Raw genomic sequence first — 18,671 nt, forward strand, 5'->3', positions numbered from 1 at the left:
ATGATTTCCTTGATATTGTTAGTTATTACAGAGGATACAGTGTGAAAATAGTCAAGTTAAGCTAAAAATCTAGCTACCCAACCTACTTACAACTCCCCAGTTTGTGGGTGAAATATATGACAATATATTGACCCCTCACTACTTTTCATTGACTATTACTTTCTTTTAGACATAAGAGCTGGGTTCCAGCTCAATTCAGTGTTCTTCAGCTGTCTTGAGCTAAGATTTCTCAAGTAACAGAGGACGGCTATTATTACAATTGTGACCATTGTTTGTATCAAAGTGAACAGAATAGAAATAGTTCTGAGTCAGGGATGTTGACTTGTATTCACAACTGTTTCCCACCTATGTCTATTTCCCAAATTTCCAATTCCTCTCTCTCAATGTTCATTATCTTGTCACATCTTAAACCAGTGCTTTTGGGATGTTGCAATATTTTAATTATGGATTATAAATCTAAGGATAGAGGGGGTATGGGGTGTCTCCACTGAATTATTGTCTTTAATGCTTCCTCCTGCATTCCAAAGTCGACTCTGATTTCAGTGATGTTTTAAGTAGGTACAGGGAACATGATATCATTCCCTATCTGGGTGATCTTAGTGGGTTTGAAACAATACACCAAGCAATGAATTATCTGACAAGATCCCCACCCTGAGGGCAAGGCATTTATGCCGACCACTCAAATTAAATTCTCATATACTTTGAACTTACATATTTACTCATTTCCAAGACATTTTGTGCAGTGATTATGTTTAATTGTGATCTTTTCTGGCACACCAGGTACTTCAAATAGCAAGTGTGGATCAGTAAGTATATTAGTGCCAATAACTGGGTTATAACCAATACATGTGAAATTATTCTAATCCAGAGGGGAATTTCCATGTTTAACCCTGTTTCCCACCAATGTGATAAATCCCCTACCCCTGGAATTTCCTTAGCTATAGTTTTATTTCCTTGCTGTAGTGTGTAATAACAGTGTTGGGAGGTGTTCACTTGACTTATTAATGTTGTTCAGGTTCTAGGTAGTTCAGGGATGTGATACCCAAATTTAGTGACAAAAACCTCTAGGTTTATGTTCAAGCCATCTTTTAGATTAGAGATACAGCACTGAAACAGGCCCTTCGGCCCACCGAGTCTGTGCCGAACATCAACCACCCATTTATACTAATCCTACACTAATCCCATATTCCTACCAAACATCCCCACCTGTTCCTATATTTCCCTACCACCTACCTATACTAGTGACAATTTATAATGGCCAATTTACCTATCAACCTGCAAGTCTTTTGGCTTGTGGGAGGAAACCGGAGCACCCGGAGAAAACCCACGCAGACACAGGGAGAACTTGCAAACTCCACACAGGCAGTACCCGGAATCGAACCCGGGTCCCTGGAGCTGTGAGGCTGCGGTGCTAACCACTGCGCCACTGTGCCGCCCAAATTTACTTGTAAGACCCGTTGGTCAGGCAAAGCAATGGCGAGGAGGGTTTCCCCCCCTGTCACTGTGGTTTTGGGTGGTGGAATACAGTCGGTCCCAATTTGAACATTTCATTTCCCGTGATGCTAATAGTCTTCTAAGGTGATAAAACAGGACTTCCCTTCTTGTACGTAGGCCGTTCTAGCTCTCACATCTGATGAACCTGTAACTTCCACAGTACAGTTCAGCCCCTTCCCATTCCAATTGAAAGCACATGTGTCTCTTTAATGATCATATAAATCATAGGGGCAAATGAGGGCATCCATGTTTGTTCTGTATCCCTGCAGGTTTCATTCTATCCAAGTTAGTTCTTCTAACCTGATAAACTATTGGAGTGATGTCAGGAATCGATTAATGACACTTTCCCTCACAATCCCTATGTTTTCTGTTCTAAACAGAGGATTAGGCATGGTTCGATTCATAAGACTGGACATGTGTACTACTAGTCCCAATAGCTTTTGGTTCCCCACCTTGCAACATTTGTGCTTGACCGACGAACCTCAATCAGACTCCTAATTTTACAGCATTCTGCATTGTCCTGTTAGCAGGATCATCCTGATAAATGTCTATTTGTTACCCAAGTGGGGAGGTGTCCTTCATTGCTAACTTCTAGGTTGTCTCTGAACCGTTCTACCAACCAATTCCCATACATGACACATACATCATTATGCGTTGCTTGGCCAGCGGCCTTTCTGTCCTCTCGGGTAATGTTATTAATCTTTCTCACATGATTTTCTGTCTCGTGTATAATGTCTCGTAAGTGCACGCCCATTGTCTGATCCTCTCCCAGCTCTTCATGGTCTGTGCTATTTTGTTTATTGAGTATATTTATCAATTTCTCCTGTACCATCCATAACTGTATCTGTGAAACTGCCAAATCCATAGAGTTAATCATTGAGGTTACTGTATTAAACCAGTAAATCCAGCATTTATCAAGCCTCTCTTTCGCCTACTTCTTGTTTGATTCATTTCATTTCTAGTATTGTTCTCATCGAGGAATGCATTTTGTACATCCTCTACACTTGGGACAAGGTAGTCTTTTCCCAATACCAGTCAAAAATCTGCTGTATCATCCCTTGAGTTAACTCTATTGTTTTATTGGGACACCATTTGGGCAATACTAAATCAGTTAAGTTTAAAATGACAGGGACCACTTCTGGTATTACCCAGTGATATACTGCTTTGTGGGTGGGGATAATTACAAGGCCATTTCCAGGTCCTGCTTCTAATTGAGGACATTTCCTCTCTTGGCCCTGACCCCAAACATCTGAACTATCCTCCTTCTCATACAGTGTGAGCATTACACTGTTGAGCTACCCATTGGTCTTGTGCATGCAGTTATTGTATCCTTGAATCTTATCCTGACTCTAGCTATTCCACATCCCCTCCCCCCCCCACCCCCCAATCAATTTTAGAGTAGTTATATCCTCCCCATTGCTTCAAATTTACTAAAAAGTTTCATTGTCCCAATTTCTGTTATCGGACCATACATTTGACCCAAAACAAGAGCACTGCCCTTCGTGTATCTTCCACCATCATGGCCAACACATTGGATGTATCCTTCACTCTCTGAAACCACTGGGCCTTGGTTTGATTCTTTTATCTGCTCCCAAGTCCCTTTATTCTTTCCCAGAAATTTCCACACACTCGGGCCTCCTTTACCTTGCACCGAAAACCCACTCCATATCCCTCTTTTATTTCTCACATGGAAACTCTTCCTGGGAGAAGACCACAAACTATTATGTGGTTACACTATCTCTTTTACTATTGCTTGTCCAAACCGGGAGATCCCCCTCATATGTTTTATATGAGTCATTGTAGTTCATTGATCTTTTGTGTCCACCAAGAATCTGAGGTTCTGATCCATAAATTGCAAATGCGGTGCATTCAGCTTCTTTGTCCAAAGATCTCCTTCAGGCATCTTGGTGTACTGAGTAGATTGTGTCTCGCTGTTTAAAAAAATGTGAAGATGAAAACCCTGGTGTCTGCTGCCTAATACTCAACAAAAACTAGTTTCAGTTGTCAGTCAGAGTCCCATCTCTGGGGTGCCAATTGTGGCTTTCCTGCTACTTTCAGGATTCAATTTAAGCCAACAAGGGCGACTTGTTCGTGACTACAACAAATCACTTTGGGTACAGATATATAATGGTTATCAGTGTTGTAGATTTATTCAGCAGTTTACATTCAGTGCAGAGAAGTAATATTTAACAAAGACAATAATCACAGGCTGATACTCAGAACCTCGGCGGTAGCCCTCCGAGTGACTGTGGTCTCTCTTTCTCTTGCTGGGTTCTGTTCTCTGAAGATTCTCTTCTTTCTTCCTCTGGGTTTCTCGTTCTGCTTCGCATATTCAATAGCTGTTCTTTTATACCCTTTTTTGCCTTTGAGCCTCCGTGGCAGCTGACACATGCCTGGACTATCTCACTCATTCTGTTTAATCATCATTTTTAAAAAACTTTAAAATGAAATTTATGCTTAATATTCTGGTATCTCTTTGTTCCATTTTCTTGCACCTTTGTTATTCCTTATCTCGAAATTCATACAGTTGTTACATGAGGTCCAGCAATGTCTTTTACTCGAGTGAGAACAGGTCTTAGAAGCTTTAATCTTCTGTTTTTATTGTAATTTAATTAATATTCCGTCTTTCACTATCTGTTAGTTTCAAACATATCAGGACATTCTTTTCATATTTAACTCAAGGTTTCCTTCTTGCTGTCCTGCCAGTTTTTAACACAGCCGTGGCTCAGCATCAGGCTTTGCTTCTCAGCCTCAGACCATGTTTAACTCAGCTTACACATAGCACAGTTACTTTAATAATATCTGAAAGAATTATTACAAATAATCACTGCTTATTCAGCTTAAACTCTTCAAGACGCTACACCAAGCAGTGCTGTGAGTCTGGAGTCACATGTAGACCAGGTCAAGTAAGGACAGCATTATTTCATTCCGAAGGAACATTGGTGAACCAAATGGGTTTTTATAATAATCAATGACAGTTTTATAACATCATAACTAAGAGTTGCTTTTGATTCCAGATTTTTTAGTTAATTGAAGTTTTAATTAATTCAAATTAAATTCCACCAGCTGCCATGGTTTAAACCCATGCCCCCAGACTTGTATCCCATTACATTACCACTATGCCACCATCACCATAACACTGCAGCTCCTTGAGTACAGGAGAATGTCTGTTCTCTAACACCGCGAGGGGACAGAATAAAGAAAGATCCCAACTGCAAGAGATCCCCATATCATTTGCAAATATCGTTCAAATGCTGACCGGTTCAAACTGCCAGTTTCCATCACATTGAAGTCAATGGAAAATGGGAGAGTGGTTATGTTGGAACAAAACACTAGTTGGACAACAGCTCACCTCCTTCAGCCCCACAAACCTCTATGTTGTTGTTGGATTACACCCTGAGATAGACAATGTAAACAGATTCCTCTCACCCACCAACACAGCAACTTCTTCACAAAACACAAACACGTTTGTAAGAAATGATCTTCTTTTCCGAAGCTGTGTTGAGTATCTCTAATGACTCCTCTTCCCCAGTGATCAGAAACAACGTCTCTTCGGATCCCTGCAAACATCCCTGTGATCGAGCTCACACTGATGGGTCTGTAGTTCCCTGGCTCTGATTTGTCTCTGATTTGGAAAATGGGAACTACGTGAGCTACCTTCCAATCTTAGAGAATAATCCCTGACTCTACTGAGCTGTTGAAGATACAGACAAGGGGCTCACAGATCACCCGTCCCATCTCTTTCAATACCCTTGGGTAGATATCATCTGGACCTGGAAAACCATCAGGTTTGAGATTTCCTATTTTATCCAGGATGACAATCCCTTTCTAATTTAATATTTATGATGTTATTGTCGACAGCACATCCACAGCTGGAATCTGAGCATCATCCACTGGAGTGCAGACTGATGTGAAACAGTCATTTAACAGTTCTGTCATAGCCTGGTAATCTGTTTCAATCTGTCCTGAACTGTGTCTCAGTGGCTCGAAACCATCTGTATCCATCTTCTCACTCCTGATGTAGCTGGAAAAGCTTTTGCCACTATTACCACCATTGTGCACCATATTCTTTTCCAAATATCTCTCAGCTTCTCTAATGGCTGTTTTTGTCTTCCTCAATTGTGGGTGAAATTCGTCCCGATTCTCCTGAAAACAGAATTCAGCTTGTTCCAAACTGAGTTCAATGTAAAACAGTTCGGGGAGTCAGGCATCATTCACCCATAGACTGACATGGGCAAGTAAAACCCCAGACAGATCCTTAGTAAGGATTCCTCTGGTACCTCACCTTATATTTGAAAAGATACTGAAACCCAGCTTTCTCACAGTTCACTCCTGGAGGCTCCACTCCCTCAGCCTACAACCTTCAGGAGAGGCAGTGGTGGAGTTCCACAGTGGGAGTGATCCCAGAGTAACTGAAGTGATAGCACCCCTGTGGATGTTCTGTGTATTTCTAGTTATCCTGGTGTCTAACACTCATACTTCAATAAAATATGTAATTCCTGGCAACACGCTGCAGGTCCTTCTTTATCTGGATATTAAATATCTGTTGTATAATTGTACCAGAAGTGAACTCCTCCTTCTGCTACTAATGCAGACTTGAATTTATTTAGTTTCAAAAGGTTTGTTTGAAATTAAGTCACACCAGTGTTAAAATTGTAGACTCAGGACTGTCACACAAACACATTCAATCTCCACAGAGTAATACAATCTTGATTTTCAGACTTGAAACTTAAACCTGCTGTTTCACTTTCAGTCAAGAACAAAACCCAGTTTTACACCAATCTCTGATTTGACAGCACGTTTCCAGCATTCACTGTTGTTCCTCTTGACTCTACTTATAGTTGTAAAGGAGCCTTCTGTTCCGTTCCCAGGAGCTCTGAACATAGAAGAGAGCGGCTGGAACACATTTCTTACAGGCCTCAGGATCAACCCACAAGGTGACTTTGCTGTCAGTGAAGAGAGACAAGAAAGACCAAAGTGCTGTTTGTCCCTCTCAGTGTGATCCTGAAGGACTGTGTTCAGGCTGAAGTTCTGTTCCTGCTGTACGATCCTCCCCCAGATTGTCCTGTCTGAGCTCCAGCCTGGTGATGTTAAACACTCAGGTGGGAAAGAGAAAAATCTACAACAATGTGTTTAAACAAAAGCTGATTTATTTGACATTTATTTTCTTCAGGATTATCCTATCAATCGAGGTCTTTGCTTTGGAAGATGGAAATGAGACGAATTTGCAAGCACAATTCATTCAAACTGCAGGCCAAGTGGTTGCATTGTTGAGTTGGTAATCCAGGGTTTCTGGATAGATCTACTTTGTCAAAGACATTTGAAAATAGAAATCAAAGCAACATTCTGTACATGTTGGAAATCAAAACAGTAACTGCTGGAAATACTCAGCATCTGCTGAGAGAGAAACAGAGTTCTGATGAAAGGTCACAGACCTGAAACATTAACATTAACATCACAATTATACAGCAAGACCTGGTAGCTCAGGTGGGTAGAGCACTGCGGTAATAACACAATGATCATGGGTTTAATTCCCATACAGGCCAAGGCTTCAGCCCAGGGTGCTGTCAGTGCCTTGTTTGGATATATGATGCTGTTGTGTTGTCATTGCACTTATCATCCACAGGCCATGGGTTGTTGTCAGAGGCTGAGAGTTCAATCCCACCATGACAGCCCGTGCTGTATTCTGGACTTCATTAACTCAGGCAAATCTGGTCTTTTTTTCAACTCAGCTCACTGAAGGTGGCATGAAATTATCATTGATTACTGGATAAATCCTTAGCGTTCTCCAATGTTATTTAAAACTATAGAAAAATTATGGCACTGAAGGAGGTCATTCAGCCTGTTGTGTCCGTGCTTGCTGGAAAAACTACCTGCTCGATCTAATCCCCTCTTCCAGCACCTGGTCTGCAGCCTTGCTGGTTACATCAGTTCAGGTGCACTTCCCGGTACATTTTGAAAGAGTTTTTTGAGAGTTTTTGCCTCCACCACTGTTCCTGGCAGTGAATTCCAGACACCCACCACCCTCTGGGTGAAAACGGTTTTTCTCATATCTCCTTTAATCCTTCTACCAATCACCTTAAATCTGTGTCCCCTGGTAATTGACCTCTCCACTAGGGGAGACAGGTCCTTCCTGTCTACTCTATCTAGGCCCCTCATAATTTTGTACACCTCAATTAATTCACCCCTCAGACTTCTCTGTTCTAAGGAAAACAACCCTAGCCAATCCAATATTTCTGCATTGCTGCAACTTCCAAACCCTGGCAATATTCTTGTAAATCTCCTCCGTACTCTCTCCAGACCAATAATGTCCTTTCTGTAATGTGGTGGCCAGATGTGTACGCAGTACTCCAACTGTGGCCTAAACAGTTCCAGCATTACATCCCTGCTTTTGTCTTAGAGTCATAGAGTTACACAGCACAGACACAGACCCTCGGCCCATCGTGTCCGTGCCGGCCATCAAGCACCTTCCTACCATCCCATTTTCCAGCACTTGGCCTATAGTCTTGGCTGCTTTGGCATTTCAAGTGCTCACCTAAATACGACTTAAATATAGTGAGGGTTCCTGCCTCCACCACCTCTTAAGGCACTGAGTTCCTGATTGCAACCACCCTCTGGGAGAATTTTATTTTCCTCAAATCCCCTCTAAACCTCCTACTCATTTACCTTAAATCTTATTGACACCTCCGCTAAGGGAAAAAGTTTCTTCCTATCTACCCAATCTATGCCCCTCATAATTTTGTATACCTCAATCAGGTGCCTCCTTCAGCCTTCTCTGCTCGAAGGAAAATGACCATAGCCTATCCAGTCTCTCTTCATACCTGAAATGCTCCAGCCCCGGCAACATCCTGGTGAATCTCCTCTGCACCCTGTCCAGTGCAATCACATCCTTCCTATAGTGTGGTGCCCAGAACTGTACACAATTCTCCAGCTGTGGCCTAACTAGCATTTTGTACAGCTCCATCATAACCTCCCTGCTCTTATATTCTATGCCTCAGCTAATAAATGGAAGTATCCCAAATGTCTTCCTAACCACCTGATCTCCCTGCGCTGCTGCCTTCAGTGATCTATGGACAAGTACACCAAGGTCCCTATGTATTTCCTAGGGTCTGACCATCCATTATATATTCCCTTGCCTTGTCAGTCCTCCCAAAATGCAACACCTCACACTTCTCAGGATTAAATTCCATTTGCCACTGCTCTGCCCATTTTACCAGCCCATCTATGTGCTTTAGGGGAGGCAGTGGCATACTGGTATTGTCACTGGACTAGTAACCCAGAGACCCAGGTATTGCTCTGGGGACATGGGTTCGAATCCCACCAAAGCAGAAGGTGGAATTTGAATTCAATGAATAAATCTGGAATTTAAAGCTCGTCTCATGGAGGTCATGAAGCCATTGTCGATTGTTGTAAAAACCCATCTGGTTCACTAATGTCCTTACCTGGTCTGGCCTACATGTGACTCCAGATCCACAGCAATGTGGTTGACTCTTACATGCCCTCGAAATGGCTTCGCAAGCCACTCAGTTCAAGGGCAATTAGGGATGGGCAATAAATGCTGGCCTGGCCAGTGACGCCCACATCCCATGAAGGAATATTAAAAAAAAATATCATCCTGCAATCTAAGGCTTTCTTTCTCACTATTTACAAAACCACCCATTTTTGTGTCATCTGCAAACTTACTGATCATACCTCCTATATTCACGTCTAAACCATTAATGTACACTACAAACAGTAAGGGTCCCAGCACCGATCCCTGCGGTACACCACTGGTCACAGGCTTCCAATCACAAAAACAACCCTCGACCATCACCCTCTGCCTCCTGCCACTAAGCCAACTTTAGATCCAATTTGCCAAATTGCCCTGGATCCCATGGGCTCTTACCTTCTTGACCAATCTCCCATGCGGGACCTTATCAAAAGCCTTACTGAAGTCCATGTAGACTACATCAACTGCTTTACCCTCATCTACACATCTAGTCACCTACTCAAAAAATTCAATCAAGTTTGTTAAACGTGATCTCCCCCTGACAAAGCCATGCTGAGTATCCTTGACTAATCCCTGCCTCTCCAAGTGGAGATTAATCCTGTCACTCAGAATTTTTTCCAATAGTTTCTCTATCACTGATGTGAGACTCACTGGCCTGTAATTGCCTGGTCTATCCCTGCTACTCTTCTTAAATAATGGTACCACATTTGCTGTCCTCCAGTCCTCTGGCACCTCTCCTGTGGCCAGAGAGGATTTGAAAATTTGTGTCAGAGCCCCTGCTATCTCCTCCTTTGCCTCACATAACAGTCTGGGATACATCTCATCTGGGTCTGGGGATTTATTCACTTTTAAGCCCGTTAAAACCGCTAATATCTCCTCCCTTTCAATACTAATTTGTTTAAGTATATCACAATCCCCCTCCCTGAGTCCTACACTGACATCATCCGTCTCCATAGTGAACACAGATGAAAAGTAATGATTTCAAACCTCACCTACATCCTCCGGCTCCACACAGAGATTGCCACTTTGGTCCCTAATGGGCCCTCCTCTTTCCCTGGTTATCCTCTTGACCTTAATATACTTATAAAACGCTGTGGGATGTTCCTTTCGCTTGTCCACCAGTGATTTTTCATGCCCCCTCTTCACTCTTCTAATTACTTTTTTAAGTACCCCACCCCCTATACTTTCTATACTCCACGAGCACCTGCACTGTTTTCAGCCCTCTGAATCTGCCATAAGCCTCCTTTTTTCCCCATGATCCAATCCTCTATATCCCTTGACATCAAGGGTTCCCTGGACTTTTTGGTCCGACCCTTCACCTTTCGGTAACATGTTGGCCCTGAACTCTCACTATTTCCTTTTTGAATGACTCCCACTGGTCTGATGTACTTTCCCACAAGGAGCTGCTCCCAGTCCACTTTGGCCAAATCCTGTTTTATCATATTGAAATCGGCCTTCCCCCAATTCAGTACCTTTATTTCTGGTCCTTCTTTGTCCTTTTGTTTGTTATAATTCCTGAATAATGCTTGTGTTTTAGGCAGTGAGATGCATTTTGATGTTTAAATGCAATGTGCAGCAGCCATTTTAACTCATTTTAGAGTCACAGAGTCATTTACAGCATAGAAGGAGGTCATTCGTTGAGTTCTGATTGTGGATTTCTCTCTGTGTGTCTCTCTCTTTCTCCCTATCTTTCTCTCTGAATGAGAGAAGTGGGAGAGAGAGAAAGGAGAGAGCGAGGGAAACAGTGGGTTGTGATCCTTTCATCTACGAAAGATGATCGACATGAAGCAAACAAGCCATTGGGGGGGGGGGGGGGGGGTGGGGGAGGGGGGGCGTATCTTCTCTTGGTTCACCTTTGCTGATGGCTGTAAAAGCCAATCGTTGAGACGCAGGCTCTGCCACAAGTGCTGCACATGAAGCTGCCAAGTGATGCTGTGAGTTGTTGTGTTTGACATTGGCGTCTGTTGCCAAGCTGCTGCAGCAACTGGTCATCGTGGTATTGCACACCAGTCCACAGGATGCATTGCTATTTCCCTCTTTCGTCAGCTAGAAAGTCCCAAGTGCGATAGTAGACATTTAGGGCCTTCAGGTCACACTTGCAAGCCTCCTTGAAGCGGAGCATTGGGTGCCCACTGGTCATCTGGCCCCGGCTACCTTGGTCCTTGGGTTTGCAACCATCCTCCATCTTGTGGACTTGGCTGATCCACCAAAGCTACCTCTGTTTGATTAGTGCCAACACACTTGGGAGCTCTGCCTTTGAGAGGACTGCCACATTTGTGATTCTGTCCTAACAGGATAGCCCCATAATGGGCACAGACAGCAAAGATGGAAATTATTGAGCTACTTTCCCTGGTAGCTGTCAATCACACATGTTTCATAGCCATACAGCAAGGTGTTGAGAACACAGGCCTGATAAACTATTAGCTTGGTCCTAATGGTCAGCATGATGTTATCCCATGCATTGACATGTTACAGCTGCGAAAAAATCTCCTGGAGAGAGAAATGAAACATTGATGAGAACAAAGCAAAAATTTCTTAAAATAAAAGACACATCAATAGCCCAGAGCTCCTTTTCTCTGTCACTCACTAACATTGACGATCTCTGCATCATTTACACATCCCCCACAAAAAACCCAACATCAACAGCATTACCCTCATCAACCCTCTCTGTTATGTCTTCAAAAACTCCAGCAGGTTAGTTGAACACGATTTTCCCTTACCAAATCCTTGCTGGCTTTCCTTAATCAATCCACATACTGAGTTAGGTGACATATTGAGTATTGTGGAAGGGAGCAAAAAATTGCAAAGAGACATTGATAGATTTAGTGAGCGGAGAAAACAGTGACAGCAGGAGGTCAATGTGGGAAGTGTGAGGTCATTCACATTAGAGTCATGTATGGAACAGAGGAGACCATTCAGCCCATCAAGTCCATGACAGTTCTCCACACAGTAATCCAGTCAGTCCTACTCCCCTGCTTGACCCCTGTAGTCCTGCAAGTTTATTTCCTTCAAGTGACCATCCAGTTTCCTCTTGAAATCAGTGATTGTCTCTGCTTCCACCACCCTCATGGGCAGCGAGTTCCAGATCATTAAGACCCACTGCATAAAAAAGTGCTTCCTTCTATTCCTCTGCATCCCTTGCCCAAAACCTTCAATCTGTGTCCACTAATCCTTGTACCATTAGTTAATGGGAACAGTTTTCCTTGTCTGACTTACCCATGCCTGTCATAATCTTTTACACTTCGATTAAATGTCCTTTGTGCGAAGGAGAACAACCCCAGCTTTTACAACCTCACCTTGTAACTAAAATCTCCCTCCCTGGAACCATTCTGGTAACTTAGATCCAAGGAAGATGAATCAGAATATTTTCTAAATGATTAAAAGTTAGGAACTGTGAAGGGACAGAGAGATTTCGGGTTTCATGCACAGAAATCACTAAAAACTACTGGACTGGGAGAAAAGGGAATTAAAATGTCTAATGGATTGTCCGCCTTTATCTGAAGGGTGAAAGTAATGCTGCAGTTATATGCAACTCTGGTTGCACATCATCTGAAGTGAGGTGTTTAATTCTGGGCAGCACATCTCAGGAAGGATATATCAGCTGTGCAGGAGGTACACTGCACATTCACCAGAATTATATCAGGGCTAAAAGGGTTAAATTGTGAGGACAGGTCATATAGACTAGGCTTGTATTTCATTGAGTATGAAGATTAAGGGGTGATGTAATTCAGATATGAAAGAAAATTAAAGGTTTTAAGGGGGTCGATAAAGAAAAATGATTTCCTCTGTTGGTGGAATGCAGAATAAGATGGCACAACATTAAAATTAGAGCTGGGCCATTCAGGGGTGCTGTCAGGAAGCACTTCTTCACACAAAGGATAGTGAAATCTGGAACACTGTCCCCCCAAAAAGCTGCTATGGATGGGGAGAAAAGGAAAATGTCAAAACTTGAGAGTGATGTATTTTTATTGGGTAAGGTTACAGGGATATGTAACCAACTCTGGTAAAGGTAGTTGTGATATGGATCAGTCATGATATAACTGAATAGAGGAACAGGCTCGAGGAGTTGAATGGCCTCCTCCTACTCATGTGTTCCTCTGTTTTACAAGATCACTGGGACTGATTCCCTGAGGCTCTTCTCACAGTACTGGGACCTTCTACTCCTGACCATTATGAAGCAAGGGTATTCAGGGTGGTCTAGACAGGACAACAATCTCCCCTTCATAGACACATGATCCTGACTGTGAGGTGACCGTGCATCTGGGAGAACGATGGGTGGACACAGTGCGTGTTGTTATTTTAATGATAATCTGAACCTCAAGAAACAAACCACCCTGAGGAGTGAAATAAGGTTTGTTGGCTCCTGTTATCTGGGCTGTTTGAGCTGGACAATGGCCTGACCCAGCACTGACAGGACAAGCCCACTAGGAGATGGCACAAGGCCAAATTAAGACTCAAGTACAGCACTTTTATGAAATAATCAGTTGAGAAAGGGTTCAGTAATAACCTTGGAGAAAGAGAGAAAATGGGGAGCTATTGTCCAATTAGCCTCACATTAGTTGTAGGCAAAATGCTAGAATGTATTATCTGGGGAAATGGTAACAGGGCACTTAGAAAATCATAATATGATTCAGCAGAGTCAACATGGACTTGTGAAGAAGAAATCATGTTTAACAAATCTGTTAAGAGTTTCTTGAGGATGTAACTAGTCAGGTGAATAAGGAGGAAACAGTAGTTTATTTGGATTTTCAAGAAGCAAGAAGCATTTGATAAGGTGCCACACCAGAGGTTATTACACACAATTCTTTCTTCAATCATAAGTTCAGAAGTGGGGATGTTCGCTGATGATTGCACAATGTTCCGCACCATTTGCGACTCCTCAGATACTGAAGCAGTCCCTGCAGAAATGCAGCAAGACCTGGACAATATCCAGGCTTGGGCTGATAAGTGGCAAGTAACATTCAAGTCACACAAGTGCCAGGCAATGACCATCTCCAACAAGAAAGACTCCAACCATCTCCCCATGACATTCAATTGCAGTACCATCACTGAATCCCCCACTATCAACATCCTGGGGGCGACCATTGACCAGAAACTGAACTGGAGTAGCCATATAAATACCGTCGCGACAAGAGCCGGTCAGAGGCTAGGAATCCTGCGGCGAGTAACTCATCTCCTGACTCCCCAAAGCCTGTCCACCATCTATAAGGCACAAGTCAGGAGTGTGATGGAATACTTGCCTGGATGGTACAGCTCCAACAACACTCAAGAAGCTCGACACCATCCAGGACAAAGCAACCCACTAGATTGGCATCCTATCTACAAACATTCACTCCCTCCACCACTGACACACAGTGGCAGCAGTGTGTACCATCTACAAGATGCACTGGAGGAAATTAGTGAACCAGGTGGGTTTTTAGGACAATCCGTAGTTTCATGGTCACCAATATTGATCCTCGCTTTTTAATTGCAGTGCTGGGATTTGAATTCATGTCTCAGCATCATTAGTCCAGGCCTCTGGATTACTAGTTCAATAACATAACCACTATTGTACAGCACCCCCACTCTGCTCCATCTCCTCCTATGAGGAGAGGTTGAGTAGACTAGGCCTATATTCCCTGAGGTTTAGAAGAAGGAGATGTGATCTGACTGAAACATCAATTGTTAAGGGACTTGACCGGGTCGATACTGAGAAAATGTTTCACCTGGCTGGGGAATCGAGAGAGTCTCAGGATAAGGGATCAGCCATTTAGGACTGAAATGAGGAGAAATTTCTTTACTGTAAAGGTTGTTAATCTTTGGAATTGTCTTCCCCAGGGAGCAGTGGATGCTCAGTCATTGAGTATATTTAAGACAGAGATTGATAGATTTTGGGGATTACGGTAATTAAGGGATATGGGATAGTGTGGGAAGGTGGAGTTGAGGTAGATGATCAGCCATGATCTGGGTGAATGGCAGAGCAGGCTCGAAGGGCCGAATGGCCTCCTCCAGCTCCTATTTCTTATGTTCATTAAACCTCAGTCTGGTTCCTCTCGAGCTGCTGAGTGAGTGAATTAAATCTTTCTCGACAAATCACCAAGATACCAGATGACAAGTTATACCCGAAACATCATTTATTGGTTACAAATCACAACTTAGTTAAATCTGGACACACAGACACTTTATAAACATGTATAAACACATTTAAATGTAATCAGAGTTATCCAGCAGTTCAGCACTAATAGGGAGAGTATTTCACAAAACAAGTAACAAAGATTAACCAGACGATTCAGTGATTGACTGTAAATCAACACTAATGGATGCTGAGTATTAATTACAGCAGGGACCGGAGTCTGAGCTAATAAATTGGTGAGTTTACTTGAAGAGCAATTCCTTCAATATCTGACACGTTAACAGTTGTGAACAGCCTGTCTGTCCAACAGCTCCAGTCTACGAGTGCTTAGAAACACAGAGCTTAAACAGCCTCATTCTTGAGCTAAAGAACAGACTTTCTCCTGTCAATATAGAGTTACAGGATTGGCCTGTGATCTGTTTATTGTTCATCTTTTGTTCAGTACATTTACTGAGTGGATTTAAATTGAAAATGAGGTTTGAAGACATGATGGTCTATTCACACATGAATGAGAGATGCTGTGGGGCAGACGCTCAGTCCAAGAGGAGCAACTGACATCAGAAATAAACCTCAACTGTCAGAATGAACATGGTTCAGTCTGGATATGATTAACAGCAGCAACAGCAGAATCCAACCCCTGTAATTATCTATGAACTCGCTGGTGTCTCAGCAGATAGGATGGCTGAGTGAATCCCTTCCTACACACGGAGCAGATGAACGACCTCTCCCCAGTGTGACTGAACTGGTGTGTCACCAGGTGGGATGACTGATGTCACCAGGTGGGATGACTGAGTAAATCTCTTCCCACATACAGAGCAGGTGAACGGCCGCTCCCCAGTGTGAACTCGCTGGTGCCTCAGCCGAGCGGATGAATTAGCAAATCCCTTCCCACACTCAGAGCAGGTGAATGGCCTCTCACCAGTGTGAACTCGCTGGTGTTTCACCAGCTTGGATGAAGTAGTGAATCCCTTCCCACACTCAGAGCAGGTGAATGGCCTCTCCCCAGTGTGAACTCGCTGGTGTATCAGCAGGGTGGATGAATGAGTGAAACCCTCCCCACAATCAGAGCAGGTGAATGGCCTCTCCCCAGTGTGAATTCGTTGATGTGCCAGCAGGTTCCATGACAGAGAGAATCTCTTCCCACACGCAGAGCAGGTGAATGCCTCTCCCCAGTGTGAACTCGCTGGTGCGTCAGTAGGGCGGATGAATGAATGAATCCCTTACCACACTCAGTGCAGGTGAACGGCCTCTCCCATTATGAACTCGCTGGTGTGTGAGGAGGGCGGATGAATGAATGAATCCCTTCCCACACTCAGTACAGGTGAACGGCCTCTCCCCAGTGTGAATTCGCTGGTGTGTCAGCAGGTTTGATAACTGAGTGAATCCCTTCCCACATTCTGTGCAGGTGAACGGCCTCTCTCCAGTGTGAACTCGCTGGTGTGTCAGCAGCTTTGATGACTGAGTAAATCCCTTCCCACACTCAGAGCAGGTGAACGGCCTCTCCCCAGAGTGAACTCGCTGGTGCATCAGCAGGGTGGATGAATAAGTGAAACCCTCCCCACAATCAGAGCAGGTGAATGGCCTCTCCCAGTGTGAATCCGTTGATGTGCCAGCAGGTTCCATGACAGAGAGAATCTCTTCCACACTCAGAGCAGGTGAATGGCCTCTCCCCAGTGTGAACTCGCTGGTGTTTTAGTAGGGCAGATGAATGAATGAATCCCTTACCACACTCAGTGCAGGTGAATGGCCTCTCCCCAGTGTGAACTCGCTCGTGTGTGAGTAGGGTGGATGAATGAATGAATCCCTTCCCACACTCAGTGCAGGTGAACGGCCTCTCCTCAGTGTGGATTCGCTGGTGTGTCAGCAGGTTTGAGAACTGAGTGAATCCCTTCCCACACTCAGTGCAGGTGAATGGCCTCTCCCCAGTATGAACTCGCTGGTGTGCGAGTCCGGGAGGATGAATGAGTGAATCCCTTCCCACACTCAGTGCAGATGAACGGCCTCTCCTCAATTTGACTGTGTCGATGAGTTTCCAGCTCAGACGTGTAATTTAATTCTTTCTCACAGTCCCCACATTTCTCACAGCTTCTCCCCAGTCTGACTACACTTGTGTATCGACAGGCCAGCTTGATCGGCTGAAGCCCCGTCCACACACAGAACACGTGTACGGTTTCTCCACACTTTTTGCTTCCATGATCAAAGGCCGATGATATTCAGATCCTGATGAATCGAGTGACTGTCACATCTTGAGGTGATGTTTGAGTTTCCTTCCGCAAATCCTCCCTTTCTAATACCCTGTAGCATGAAGTTACAACAGGAAAAAGGGAGTGAGAGAGAACCACAAAAACACAAAGACAAGTTGTGAAATTGAGCTGAATGAATCTGGTAATTTGTGGGACCAGAACAGAGAGTGGGCGGGGCTTCAGGGTCCCAGTGAGCAGGAGAGAAAATCATTGACTCATTAATTTTATTCTCACTCTGCACACAGGGGCTGGAGAACTGAACCCAGCCACAGTAGAGGGAGGGAGAAAACTGGCAGAGGAGGAAAGAAATGGTGCAGATGGTGTCATGGGTTTGGATTTCAGCACAGGGAGGAGGGAGAGTGTGTGGGACTGCGATTTACAGCTTTGGGGAAACAAGAGAGGAATAAAATGTTCCATAGGATCTCGAATTGTCTGTTCTGAATTTCTATCCTGTACTGACAGTGATGACTTTTATTACCTCCTTTTACAGGGGATTAGGAGAGGATTTACACACATTGATTTGATGCTCACTCTGCACACAGGGGCTTTCGCACCATCTCTCCTGAAGGTGCTGGGGTCACTGTTTACATCCCACTGAACTGTAAGAAAGAATATCTTATTAGATGATATTAAAGATAGTATTATATTATAATAATATAACGATGAGGCCGTTCACCTGCTCCGTCTGTGGGAAGGAATCTAATCGATATCCAAAATGCTGAGACACCAGTGAGTTCACAAGTGACTGTAGCTGTTGCATTCTGTAATTATTGCTGCTGTTAATCACATCCAGGACTGAACCATATTCATTCTGACAGTGGGGTTTATATCTGCTGTGTTAATATTCTTGAAAGCTGGGGTGGAGTTTAATATTCCAGCAACTGATTTGCTTTACTTGTAACTTTTACTCTTCAAATAAAGTAGCTCCCTTTGGGCTATTCTCAGGGTTTTGTGGGATGAAACCAAACAGTGATTTACTTGTACTTTTGGCATTTTGTATATTATATTCACTGCTCACAATGAGATCTGTTCTACATTGGAAGACCAAACACAGATAGGGTGATCACTTTGAGAAACATCTCCATTCAGTCTGCAAGCGTGTTCCTGAGTTTCCAGTCACTTCCCATTTTAATTCTCCGTCCCACTCCCACTCTGACCTCTGCCTCAAGCCCTGTTCCAATGAAGCTCAATGGGAGCTCGAGGACTTTACAACCTTCCGGACTCAACATTGAGTTCAGCAGTTTCTGTCACAGCAGACACTTGTCAGGATCTGGAACGCTCCACCTGAAAAAGGTGGTTGAACCTGATTCTATCAGTCATTTTAAAAGGGAGA

At 43.7% G+C, this 18,671-nt stretch overlaps 1 protein-coding gene and 1 pseudogene across 1 annotated transcript in view; one reads left to right on the top strand and one right to left on the bottom strand.

Moving 5' to 3' along the window:
- LOC137349417 (zinc finger protein 585A-like) overlaps nucleotides 1-18,671 on the top strand; it is a 79,597-nt gene that overhangs the window by 57,899 nt on the left and 3,027 nt on the right. The window lies entirely within an intron of this gene.
- Nucleotides 13,171-17,289, bottom strand: LOC137348448 (zinc finger protein 229-like; annotated as a pseudogene).

This window comes from Heterodontus francisci, chromosome 34 (genome assembly GCF_036365525.1).
Source record: "Heterodontus francisci isolate sHetFra1 chromosome 34, sHetFra1.hap1, whole genome shotgun sequence".
Classification (NCBI taxonomy): Eukaryota; Metazoa; Chordata; class Chondrichthyes; order Heterodontiformes; family Heterodontidae; genus Heterodontus; species Heterodontus francisci.